This window comes from Benincasa hispida, chromosome 6, assembly GCF_027475165.1.
Source record: "Benincasa hispida cultivar pf3 chromosome 6, pf3_genome.v1.1, whole genome shotgun sequence".
Lineage (NCBI taxonomy): Eukaryota > Viridiplantae > Streptophyta > Magnoliopsida > Cucurbitales > Cucurbitaceae > Benincasa > Benincasa hispida.
Window position 1 is genome coordinate 21,933,113 of NC_143483.1, and position 10,181 is coordinate 21,943,293.

Below are 10,181 nucleotides of genomic sequence, written 5' to 3' on the forward strand. Positions count from 1 at the left end.
CATATCAGTGTGTGTTTAATTATTTATGTATTGTGAATGTATGTTATAATTAAATAAATCTTGTATGTGCATAATAGTATGCCATGTAAATTTAAAACCCACCATACGAAGATGAAGCATGCATTTAAAGTATATTATAAAGAGTGATAATATATAGTATGCATGATTAGGGTTTCAAGTATTTAATATAAAATGTTATACTAAATCCTGAAATGCTTAATGTTTGTTATGGATGATCAACATGTCTATTGTTTTATAATTTTTATAAAAATCAGATCAGACAATTAAAATCCATAACAAAGATAAAATGCATGCTCACTTAGGGTTGATGAATAACAACTTGTTTTAATAGTTAAAATAGGTCGTTATCTTGTAAAATCTGGTTACAAACTCAACCGATCTATAATCCTGTCTAAGGCTTGAGGTATTTAAGTTGACGGTTTATGGAACTTCTCCTACCTGGGGATTATAATCGAATAATTGAGCATTGTTCACCCAATTTTATGAGCATGTGTGAGCGATGTGAGGTTTTAAAAACTATTTTATCACCTAGACATCGTAGGTTAAAATCCAAATATAAATTCTATACTTGGATAAACACCTAGACTTAGGTTTTTTTTATTAGCCGAAAAATACCTAAGTAAATTTTTATCCAAAACAAAAAGAACACTTCAATGAAAGATTAGTAACATATACAATATGTTGTTCTTAGCTCTCACGTCCCTAATAGTTCACACCGTGAGATTCAAGCTCGGCTTCATATCACCCTAAGAGTGACCTCCATTCGGAAAGTATTTGCTTGTGTCAGTAGCAAGGTGAATAAGGGAAGTAGTTCTTAGTAAGTGGGTGAAGGATGTGTGTCAACATGTCCTGCGATCTTTTCCATTAGTTTGGACAGAAGATTCCTATGTTGTGCCTGCTTGTCAACTTTATGCGATATACGCTAGTTGTTTTACAGCGGCTATCCTCTCGAAGGGTTATAACATGTGATTTGGAATAACTCAAACTCCAGAAATAGATAGGATTTCTTAGGTTGATTCCTAACCTTGACTCTCTAATTCGGTAGTAAGTTCTTAACAAAAAACGATAACTAAATGACTATAGGAATAAGAGTTATTCTGGAGATAATGTTTAGTCAAGATTGTGTTGCTTCAGTGAAGGAGTATTTGATTGCCCCTCGGTAGCATCTATTCTGACTCACTAAAGTATCGTTGCAAATAAATAATGAAATTTGGGTACATTATTACTTCTGCTAGAATTAAAATTGGTTTTAAAAGTAATTTACTAATTATAATTTTAGAATGTCGAGTTCTTCAATATTACACACTTCCAATATGTTTAATGATCTTAATTATTTAACATGGAAATCAAACATAGATGTAATACTAGCAAATGATGATCTAAAATTTGTTTTAATAGAGGAATGTCCTCAATCTCCCGGTCAGCAAACCAAAAAGTTTGGAATGCATATGACAGATGGATTAAGGCCAATGAAAAGACTTGAATCCTTATATTAGCAAACATATCTGGTATACTAGCTAAGAAATTCAAGAACATGGCTTCTGCTAAAGGAATCATGGATTCGTTATAGACATTGTTTGGACAATCTGTCAGGAACGATATTCTCGAAGAAGCTTATAACTATGACATAAAGGATAAAACCTCTATTAATGAACTAGTTCTGGATATGTTAGAAGTAATAAACACAAATGTGACAAATGAACAAACATAGAAAGCACAACAAAGTAAATTTTTTACTTGTCATTGAGACATGTTTAGTGGAAAATGATAAATTAACATGGATATTAGATTCAGGTGCTGCTAATCATATCTGTACGTTCACTCAGGAAACTAGTTCTTGGAGACAACTTACAAAAGGCAAAACGACCTTTAAGGTAGGGGCTGGGGATGTTATTTCAGCTAAAGCACTGAGAGATATGAAGTTATTTCTTGAAGATAGATTCAATTTACTTGAAAATGTTTATTACATTTCTTTCATGAGAAGGAATTTAATATCTATCTTATGTTTGCTAGAACAGAAGTATAAAGTCACTTTTGAATATAATGAAGTGTTCATTATTTCAAAAGGTATTAAAATATGTTCAGCAAAACTGGAAAATAACTTATATATGTTAAAACTGACTAAGGTAAAAGCTGTTTTGAATATAAAGATATTTAAAATAGTTGGAACTCAAAATAAGAAACGAAAAATTTCCTCTAATGCTTATCTTTGGCACTTAAGCCTGGATCACATGAATCTTAATAGGATTTGGAGATTGGTTAAGAGTTAACTTCTAAATAAGTTAGAAGATAACTTTTTACCACCTTGTGAGTATTATCTTAAGGGTAAGATGACCAAAAGATCTTTTACAGGAAAAGGTTTTAGAGCCAAAGAACCCTTCGAGCTAGTGCATTCAAACCTTGTGGTCAGATGAATGTTAAAGTCTCAAGAGGGTATGAATATTCCATCAGCTTTATAGATAATTCAAGATATGACTATATTTACCTAATGCATCATAAGTCCAAAACACTTGAAAAGTTTAAGGAATATAAGGCAGAGGTTGAGAACCAGTTAGGTGAAAAGATTAAAACACTCCGATCAGATCGAGGTGGTGAGTATATGGACTTAAAATTCCAAGACTACTTGATAGAACATGAAATTCAGTCTCAACTCACAGCATCTAGTACACCTCAACAGAATGGTGTAGTAGAAATGAGAAATAGAACCCTATTAGATATGATTCGTTCAATGATGAGTTATGCTTAGTTACCTAGTTCTTTTTAGGGACATGCAATAGAGACTGATGTGTATATTTCAAACATGACTCCCTCGAAAAGTGTTTCAGAAACACTGATAATGGGCAGAAATGCTCGTTATTACAACGTAAAGATATAAAATAATGTAGGATTGCGACGGTAAAAATATATAAAATCGTGTCCAAAAGTATTAAGTTTAGAATATTGCGATCGCATGCGTCCATCACATTAAAGCAGCTAATTTACGTATTTTGTGCAGAAAAATTCGTTGGCGTAAGGCAGAATTGCGATCAAAGGAATACAACGTTCGAGTGCATTAAGAGGTTGTGATCGCAAGGCTATGTGATCATATGTGTTTGCGAAGATCTGCTCAAGAAGGTGGACGCATAAAGGCGGCACATCAAGGTGAAAGCTTAATAAATCATGATGGGACAGAAAGCTGATGACGGTTAAATCCGAATTTAGTTGACAAGCCATTAACAACGTACTGTAGCAAGTACACTCAACTTTTCTGTGACAATTAATCGGCACATCAGACAGAGAATTAATGACATCCCATCAATGCAATCATTTGAGAGAAAAAGCTCTTCACTTTGAAGCTTTATAAATACTGAAGGCCACCTTCGTTAAAGGAGTTCGGTTCCACTATTCAGAATTTAGAGTTCTTCTTCACCATATACTTAGATAGCTGTAGTCTGTAATTTTATATACTTAGAAGGCGGAGGTGAGTGAAGAGAGAAGACGCCGAAAGATTATCCTGGTTAACTCGGAAGAGTGCCGGGACGCATTGAGAATAGAGAGAGGGTCGACTCTTGCGGAAGCAAGAATATTCTTTGGGCAGAGTAGAGAAAACTCAGTGTAAAAGCCTTAGGAAGCAAGACATTGCTACCAAGCTCTCTATCCTTATTTTCCATTGTCATTTTGCATACTGAACTTATTTGTAAAATGGAATTTGCATCTCTATATCTATTCACTCTCTTTACATTACGCATGTGTCAAATGGGTTGAGAAGCACTTAGCTAGCATAACCTAAGATCTTCACTTTATGCGATCATCTTATATTATGTTTGCGTCATTCGTCCTTTAGAGATGCTCGAGAGAGTGGTCTAAGTATAGAATCTAGGCTTGGAAAAGTCAGATTAGAATCTAAGCTCGGGAGAGTCAGATTAGAACTGCATAATCAAGAGATAGAAACTTAGGAATAAGTTTTGTTTTCTATTAACGCATCGCATGCATCCTAGAGATAGGATATGATGGTATGCGTGATGGAAAAGTAGGCAAAAAAAGGAACAATTTTACTTTAATTACATAAATTAAACATACAACCCTAAATCAATTAATTAGGTTTTTTAGAAACATTACCTTTGAAGCTCCCGAAACTCGTCTATCTCCGCTCGAACACGAACCAAACAACCACTAGAGCTGACCTACTATCCTCTGGACTTAGAACTAGGTTGTGGGACCCGATGGATGAAGAACTCGAGAGAGAGAAAGAGATGAGAAATAGAAGAATGAATTTTGGATTGGGTTTAGGTTTTTTCAGCCCAATTTTTTTAAAAACTAATTTTTGCAAAATGTCCAAAAGTTTTAAATCCAAAATGAAAAGCCCATATTTGTAGAAAAGAGCCATGCAAAATTGCATGAAACAACTTCATAAAAACCCAACACCTAGAATCCACTATCTAAGTGGGCTTAATGTCTCGACTATAAGCCAACACCTAGCCTACTATTTTGTTAGTGGAATTATCCAACAAAAGTTTGGATTTTCTCACCAACTGTAGTCAAAGGGCAAAATAGTCATTTTGTCAAAGTCAAACTTTGACAGAAAAGTCAACATTTTGTTTTTCGTGTTGACTAATTTTGACCTCTCGAGCATGAATCCGCATTCATTTTCTCGAAATTCAAATCCCATTTGAATATAAGGTCGGTCAAAGTTTGACTTTTCAAAGTCAAAAGTCAACTCTTTGACTTTTTACATCTTTGACCATTTCCATTATTTCCAAGCTTCCGAATATGAACGTATTCATATTCTTGATATTTAAATCACATTTAAATATTAAAGCTGTATCTCTAAACTGAAAAATCGACCACTATATCACATATACTTGTCGGTTTCTCTCTCTTCACCTAATTCGAACAATTCGAATTATTTTATCATACTGTTCTAAGTTTATTCCATATGAGCTAGTAGGGGAACCTAATGGACCTATAGATCATGGGCTCCAACAACCCGAGATTAGCTGGATAAACTCTTTAGATGGAGCTAATCAACATTCGTTAACTCACGACTCATTCCACTATAGTCCCGTAGTTGCACTCCCCTCACTATAGATATATTTGTGTCTATATGATATAACCATGATTAGTAAGTTAATCCTTCACAGGTTATTCGTAATATCGACTGTCATAAAAACCGTTTTACCCCCGAAACTACATCTTATTCCTTAAGTTTAATTGATACTCTAATGAATAATTGATTTAAGGTTCAACCTATAAACCGAACCCCTCTCGGGCCAAGGAGAGGGTGAGGCCCCTTGTTCAAAACTTGGATTCAGTACTAAAGGGAACAACCTATCTGTTATCCCTTTAACGGGTAGGAGTGAATTCCGTCTTGCACTCTATGTTCCCAGCTATCCACCTGATCTTACCCTTGAAATGGGAGGCTTATTGAGCCAGCGATCATGAGCTGCCCTCACCTATGCAGATCTAAGGATAATTCCAAGTGAATAGGAGTTCATAGTTTGCTCAGGATTAAGATTAAGTTACCTAGGTCATCAAATAATGAAATAGTCAGTTTTATACATTAAACAATATTTAGAACGTAAAAAGTGACTGTTTCATTGTTCAGTCTTATGTAAACTTTTTACATAGGATGCCCCCATTTTCATGTCTCCACATGAATGGTTTAGGATCACATCATTTGTACTAATTACAAAATGGGCTACATCCATAGTATCCCCAGAATAAGGCGCCTAACCTTATTCATATACTATAGACCATTTTGGCTATATATTTGAACTTGGTCCACATTTATGTCACTACATAAAGTTCAAATTTAAACTTAATAGCCTCATAACCTTAGTTTATTGGATTCATGAATATAGAATTTAAATTTACTAAAGATTTTCAACAACAGCTTTATTGAACAAGAATAAGATATTACAAACTACGAGTTTTAGGACATAAAATCCAACAATGCGGTCACCTTGTATCTGTGTATCATTGCATAGACAAGAAATAGAGACTTAGGAATAAGTCCTATAGACATCATCACATACGTCGCATGCGTCCTAAAACCAGAAACTATAACATTTGCATTGGAAGATGAATTGTTGTTGTTTATGTGTAGTATGATCGCATAACTTGAACGCAATCTCAAGAAGCACTAGCTAAATACCTTCTCAACCCGTTCCCTTGCATACTATTGTAACTTTCGTTGTCATTTACTCTTTTCTCAAGTCCGCCGCATAGAATCTATACATTAAACAAACATACCAATCAACACATTGTTTTATTTGTCACCACAAAGAAATCTAAAATCACCGTCGCATACTGTCTCCATAGTCCCTGTGTTCAGCCCTGAGCTTACCAGGCAACTTAGTAGGGTTTATACTTGGATCTTGCTAAGAAAACTTGCATGCACAACGCATATACCACCATCGTATTATACACTATTATTTCATCGCATTAACCACACATCAAACACCTTACGAATTATGGAGATGACGTACAGGTAGTTTACGTCACTTCAGGATTTAAGGATGTCCAGCATATGTGCTAGTGCGAAACCCAAAGAAATTGGAATGTTGTTCGAAAATATGCCTATTTGTAGGCAATCCTAAAGAAACAAAAGGTGATTATTTCTATGATCCTCAGGAAGATAAAGTATTTGTATCGAAAAATGCAACATTACTAGAGGAGGTCCATATAAAGAATCATCAACCTCGTAGTAAGCTAGTATTAAGTGAGATGTCTAGAGAAACTACAGATAAATCAACAAGAGTTGTTGATCAAACTGGTCCTTCAATAAGAGTTGTTGATGAATTTGGTACTTCACATCCTTCTTAGGAGTTGAGAGTGCCGCGACGTAGTGAGAGGGTTGTTTAACAGCCTGACTGATACATGGGTTTAACAGAAACTCAGGTTGTCATACTTGATGATGGGTTAGAAGATCCATTGACTTTTAAACAAGCAATGGAAGATATGGATAAGGACCAATGGATAAAAGCCATAGACCTCGAAATGAAGTCAATGTACTTCAATTTAGTCTGGGAACTCGTAGACCAATCAGAAGGGGAAAACCTATTGGTTGTAAATGGATCTACAAGAGAAAATGAAACCAAGTTGGTAAGGTACAGACCTACAAAGCTAGACTCATGGAAAAATGGTTTATCCAAAGAGAAGGGGTGGACTATGAACAAACCTTTTCTCCAGTTGCCATGATCAAATCTATTAGAATACTCTTATCCATCGCTGCTTTTTATGACAATGAAATTTGGAAGATGGATATTAAGACAACTTTTCTAAATAACTATCTTAAAAAGAGTGTCTATATGTCTCAATTAGAAGGGTTTATGAAACAGGATCAAGAGCAAAGGTTTGCAAGTTTAAAAGATCCATTTATGGGTTAAAACAAGCGTCTCGATCTCGGAATATGAGATTTGACACTGCAATCAAATCTTATGCCTTTGAACAGAACGTTGACAAAACTTGTGTTTATAAGAAGATTGTCAACAAAACTGTAGCTTTTCTGATTTTATATGTTGATGATATCCTACTCATTGGGAATGAGATTGGATTTCTAGCTAACATTATAATGTTGGCATCACAATTCCAAATGAAGGATTTGGGAGATGCGCAATATGTTTTTGAGATCCAAATAATTCAGAACTGCAAAAACAGAACGCTAGCATTATTTCAAGCATCTTATATAGACAAAATGTTGTCTAGATATAAATTGCAAAATTCCAAGAAAGGTATGTTACCTCTAAGGCATGGAATTCATTTGTCTAAGGAATAGTGTCTAAGACAACCTAAGAGGTTGAGGTTATGAAACAAATTCCCTATGCATCAGCAGTTGAAAGTTTGATGTATGTCATGTTGTGTACACGCCCCGACATATGCTATGCAGTTGGAATCGTCAATAGGTATCAGTCCAATCTTGGATATGATCATTGGACTGCCATTAAGAACATCCTCAAGTATCTTGGAGAACAAGAGACTATATGCTCGTGTATGGTGCTAAGGATCTGATCCTTACAGAATACACTAATTCTGATTTTCAAACCGATATGGATTCTAGGAAATCAACTTCGGGATCAATAATCACTGTGAATGGAAGAGCTATAGTATAGAGGAGTATAAAGAAAAGTTGTATTATTGACTCCACCATGGAAGCGGAGTACATAGGTGCTTTTGATGCAGCCAAAGAAGCAGTATGGTTCAGAAAGTTCTTGGCCGATTTGGAAATGGTTCCAAATATGCATCTGTCCATCACCCTCTATTGTGACAACAGAGGAGCAGTTGCAAATTCTAGAATACCAAGAATCCATAAGCGCGGAAAACACATCAAGCGCAAGTACCAGCTCATCAAGGAGATAGTGCACCAAAGAGATGTGATCGTCACGCAGATAGCCTTAGAAGACAACTTAGTTGATTCTTTTACAAAGGCCCTCCCGGCTAAAGTGTTCGAGGGTAACTTAGTGAGACTAGGATTACGAGATTGATAAATCTAGGGAAAGTGGGAGAATTACTGAGTATCTGATGCCCTAGTTTATTCTACTTTCCACAGCTACCAACGAGCGTAGAGGTAAAGCAATGACGTTGGGGCTAGGCTAGGTGTCGGTGAGGCGCGCATGCCCATTCACTAAAATTTTTTCAAAACTCGTAGCATAACGACGCTGAGGGTAGCATCGTTATGTTGCCCTGATTTTTCATATTCTATCTTCAAGCATAAGAGTGTAACATGAAGGAAGCGTAATAACACTGCAATTGTTCATCAAATGCTAACTTTAGGCATTGAGCTACACTGCCCAATGGTAATAACGCCTATTGAATGACATTACCATAATTTTATTGACTTCTTCAATTTAAGTGATTTTAAGCTCCATTTTGACTCTAATTTGGCTCGTTTTTCTTTTAAGTGACTCCTTTGCTTCTCTAGATGAATTTATTTATAAAAATGAACATTTTATGCGTAAGAATTATAAAAAATGGATAGAATTAAGGATAGAAAACTAGCTCTTTTATAGAGATATAAAGTGCTTTGACATCCTCCTTTGAGTCACTACTGTCTTCGGACTCATCATTAGATAGAGTTAAAACATAACTTTTACTCAGCTTCTTCAGGAAGTTAGGACATTTTTCTTGAAAGTGACTATAGCCATCACATTCTCTACATTTGAAGGACTTTGCTTTCTTACCATTAGAAGAACTTGTCTTATCTACTTCTTTCTTACTACCTTGGCCCTTGAAATATGTGGAAGGAAGAGAGCCACCAGGCTTATTACTCTAAGGATCAAAATTGTCAGACCTCTTTTGAAATCATTTGAGAACACGATTGAATGCTTCGAAAGCAATGAAATAGATTTAATAGGGGACTCCTCAAACTCTCTGTCAGAATCATCATGCTCAACTTCAACTGAGGATTGTAAAGCAATTCCCTTATTCTTTTACTCGGGGTTTCCATCCAAAGACATCTCAAAATAAGCAAAGAGCCAAATAATTCATTTACTTTCAACTTCATTATGTCTTGAGCTTCCTCGATGGTATTAACTTTCATGTTGAATTTCTTACACAAAGACCTAGCCACCTTCAGTACAAGACTTTCTTATGAAATTTTCTCTCCCAAAGGAAATGACACATTTGCAATGTTCAGTAACTGAACATTGAATTCAGCAATTGATTCTTCATTATGCATTGCGACCTAGACATTTTAACTTTGAAGTTCTTTCATGAGCAATGGATAAGATATCCCACGCCTCTTTTGCAGAGATGCATGTATTAATCAATTTGAATATGTCGCAATCAACACCATCAAATATGGCATTCGATGCTCAAGAATTTTCTGATGATGTTTCATCTTCAGCTTTAGACCACTATAATTTAAGTTTCAAGATTTCTTTTCCATCATTAGTTTTGGTGGTTGCATGATACCAACCAATGACTACAACCTTCCAAGTTTTACTATCAATCGATAGAAAGACAGTCATCCGAGCTGTTCAGTATGAATAGTTTGTTCCATCTAGAATAGGATGACAAGTGGTGGAGCCACCTTTTTGGTGGAGCCCCTCTGATACCAATCGAAAAAGCGATAAGATGACTCATCACTTGTAACAAGGATGTTAAATAGAAAGCATAGACAAACACTGTAACAATAAAATGCTAACACCAAGGAAACGAGTAAAGCACACAGGAGTTGATAA